General features: G+C 30.5%; 1 pseudogene; it reads left to right on the top strand.

Annotated features, from left to right (window-relative positions):
* The first annotated feature begins 2,662 nt into the window (after positions 1-2,662).
* Positions 2,663-4,025, top strand: LOC141627542 (uncharacterized; annotated as a pseudogene).
* Positions 4,026-4,377: the final 352 nt, after the last annotated feature.

The raw sequence follows: 4,377 nt of genomic DNA, 5'->3' as shown, positions 1-4,377 counted from the left end.
TTGAGAGGTAAAATAATGAAAAATAAGACTAAATAAAAAAAAAATGGAGTAATGTAACTGAATTATAGATAGTAAATATTCGTAACAAGTGTCTTATTTTTTGGAAAAAAAATCAATATATCTATCTATATTAATAAAGGAAGCTTTTTTCGAACGATATTAGAGTCTCCAACTTTTTAAATATACTTAAATTAATTTTTAATAAAAATCTTTAGAGATAATACTCAAACACGTAACATGACATTTAATATTATTTGGAAATTTTATGTAGTTCGTAGCTAGAGTTTTATACCAATCCTATATCTAGAGTCATAGAGTAATACCAATTCCTATTCAATTTTGATTATTTTGTACACTTATAAATAGCATCGGATTTAAGATTTTCCATTAGAATTCCTAGAATATATTTTTATGCACATTATTATCTTCTATCATGCTACTATTAGTATACTGTATATGCTCAAATTTTTATTTAGATGATTTTTCAGCTACATTGTTCTGTTGTTTCATATAGTTTCGTTCTCTGGTGATTTAGTTTTTATTATTATAGTATTTTCAATATCTTTTTTTTTGTGGTTTTTTTAGGTAATGTTGACACACGAAGATCAATGGTGAGGGAAACAACACACTGAGTCCTCACAACTTGCAAGGTAGGATTGCTGATAAATTTTAACTCATAGATCGTCAACTTATTGTTCAATACTAACCAGATATATGAGTTGACTTATATACTATATGTTTAAAATTATAACCATCTTAAATAAAAGTTAGTTTTAATTATAGTTTTAATTATAATGAATGGGTGCTAACTTTTTATTATGTGGATTGTAGTATTGCTTTTTAGTTATATTATGATTGTAAGCAGTAACCTGAAAAGAGACGATAGTTAGGGAAAGTTCAAAGCGCATTTGTGCAGGACCAACACGGTGTAAGAAGGTTTTACATAAGTTTAAAAAGTTTTTTAATAATTACTTTTATTCATTAATATGGTTATATCCGTTTACATTATCTTCGTGTTGCACAAGCCTAATGAGTTATTTATGTGTACAATTGAATATATCTATTCACCTCAATTCATAACCTTTGTTTGCTAGGTGTTAGTTTCAATTTGCTTATTCGATGGCGTATGATTGTACGAAGTATTGTTTTCCATAATGAGTTTCGTATATTTTTGCAAACAGCTCACAATGAAGCTATTAATGCTTAGCTGGGAAATAGTGATGCTTATTTATTTAATGCGCAAAACAAGTTAACAAGGTTATCCATAATAACTTTACTATTCAAGGATCACATACACTTTTACGAGATTAAGCATTCGTTTTGCATCTATTTTGTAAGGTGTTCTCACATGGAGACTAATATTGTAAGGTCTGGTAGACGGACTCGCGATATTAATTTTTTTATTATTATTAAATTACTATTATAAAAATACAATCTGATGATTAAATATGAAAAGAGATAAACTCAATAAAAAGATAGAAATTGACACATATAATAAAGAGACGTTGTATGCCAACCCAAAATTCTGTGGAATTGAAATCAAGCTTGATCAATACTGTAGTTTGTAATGTTTTGCTCATTGACATCATAAACCATACATAAATGCATAATAACTAAGTTGCTAATGAGAATGTTTGCATCATCTAGAAAAAAAGGAAGATATTGTCACGCGGGAATTTAACTACGGCAGATGTGATGGATTTCACTTATTATGATACAAGTATGATAAAATGGATACCATTATTATTATTATGAAAATAAGTATTAAATTAAAGAATTACTTTGAATCAAGAACAACAATAAAAGAGTCCTTAAAACACTTAAAAAAGAGTACTAAAAAGTTGTTTCTTTAAAAGTCAACGAGAGATTTTCCCTCTAACAATTTAGCGTTAAACGATTGTAAGTTGAGATGTAAATGTTTAAGGTAAGAATCAATACTGCTTCGCATCCGCTTTAGTTGAGCGGTTATAAGATTTTATTTATGACGAATCCAGCCTTTACTTAAAAATTATCAAATCATGGTTAAGTTATAGGTGACGATATATACAAACCTCATATTATACCTCACTTATTTCAAACCATTAAATATAAAGGCTTTATTTTTGTTTTTTCTGTATCCAGTTTAATAAGATGTTTGAGCTAATTGGCCTATCAATAACATTGAGCTAATTGGCCTATCAATAACATTGAATTAAACCCAAGACATCAGGTTAAATATACCTCTATAAGTACATTGATTATTATCGATTCATAAATCATAGGATATTACAAATTGGCCCGTGCATCGCACGGGCATTAAATCTAGTATATATATAAAAGAGGCTTTTTTAAGGCAATTTTAGAGTCTCCAACTTTTGTAAAACACCTATATACTTTAAATATTAATATGTACGAAAAGATATAAATTTGGCCGCACAGATAATGCAAAAGATATAATAATTATATTATAATTAATCACAACTGACAAAGATCTATTTTCCATTTGAATTTGTTAAGAACTAAAACACTAATTACAAAGTAGGTGCATGTTATCAAATGAGGATATAATAATGCAACCAGTATGTACCCTGTCAATACTACTACTACTCCTAAACTACAGTTTCCGTTTCTCTCTCTGAAAATTCTTTCAATATTCATGATTATTAACACCCTCGCCTAAAACATGGGAGAAATAAAAGTGGTCAATAAATACTATCCACCGGATTTCGATCCGTCGAAGATACCGAAAAGAAAGCAGCCGAAAAACAAGCAGGTGACGGTTCGGACAATGTTGTCTATGATTATTCGCTATAATACTTGTGGTAATTACATGTCAAAGGGTACAAAGTTTAATTCTAGAAAAGAATACACTGTTGGAGAGGATTACCTTGGTATCAAATTGCGAGGTTTTACATTAAGTGCACCAACTGCTCTGCGGAAATAACAATGAAAACTAATCCAAGAAACTCCGACTACACTGTTGACGCGGGTGCGTCTAGGAATTTTGAACCGTGGAGACACCGGGATGAGGAATTAGTTGAGAAAAAGAGAAAAAGGGATGCGGAAGAGATGTTAGATGGGATGAAGGCTTTGGAGAATAGAGCGTTGGATTGAGCAATTCACAGGAACCACTGGCTTCACTTGCAGTTCAGAAGCATATGGAAACCACAAAATACACTAAAAATTAACCTAGCATATTATAATGACAATAAGTATTGTGCGGAGTCTACAGACATGTTACATATCTTATAACTTAACCAATTGCTTAGTGAACCAAACTTCCTCCCTTATTTCCATGCTCGCCGCAAACAACATCAAACTATATGTGACAAGATGGTAAACATGACAGAGATAAATGGTAAGGGTTTTCTAGACAGGTATTGCTACTTTGCTACAATATCTATGTACATATGGAGCACTTAACATATACGAGCATCGTAAAAAATAAATATAGTGTTTGGGTTCCATTTATGTATATCGAAATTATCCCGAATAGATTTAAGCGTTTCTGTTTTAAAAAAAAAAAATTAGTGAATTTATAATTATATAAATAAATTTTATAGATGATTTCTATTAAGTCGAGGCATGCGACAGTCAGTGTTAATGCTATGCTTCAGACCTTACAGCGCGGTGGCGAGGATGAAGAACAGAAACTTAATGAAGCGGAAGAAGAACTTATAAAGTCAGTGTTTCATGGCCCTAAAGTATTTATTAAAAGGATTGAAAACGACGATGATGATGATGACTTCAGTACAGATAAATCTATAGATGAAGCACATGACGATGTCAAGAGACGCAAGATTTTTGAGAATGTAGGTGCTCCAACAGATGTATTGGCAACAGGGAATTTCAGTGTGGATACAAAGAAGTCAGATTCGTCGAAAATAACATTTAATGTGAAGAAGAAACAAATAGACATGAAGAAGAACAAAATCAAAGAGGGATTGTCTAAGAATAAAGTTAGACGTTTGCTCGCCAAATACGCAGATCAAGATCTTTGGATGTTGATAACTTTGATACAATGGGCTATGGTTATTTTCCATTAATTCTTTTTGCTGTGAAAGTGAATTGCTTTCTGCTCTTGATAACACAATCATGGATTCGATTCATGGACGTGGTATTGTAAGCATCATGTTCCCCAAATCCTTTTATCCATCTCGCTGTCAATTTATAAATAAAATTATTTGGGTATAACATTTTATTATGAATACTTTTATTTTTAAGACCTTCACGTTATTTTATTTCCTCTATTTAAAATTAAATATTTTTGATGTCTATAAAGTGATTTCTTGATACAGGGGTGTATTTTCACAAATTTTGTTGATAATAATATAGTTGGTATCTTTAAATTAAAGTATGATTCATTTTTTTATGTCATGTTAATAATTGTAATTAAAC

Source organism: Silene latifolia, chromosome Y (assembly GCF_048544455.1).
Source record: "Silene latifolia isolate original U9 population chromosome Y, ASM4854445v1, whole genome shotgun sequence".
NCBI classification, from domain to species: Eukaryota; Viridiplantae; Streptophyta; class Magnoliopsida; order Caryophyllales; family Caryophyllaceae; genus Silene; species Silene latifolia.
This window is presented reverse-complemented; position numbering and strand designations above follow the sequence as displayed.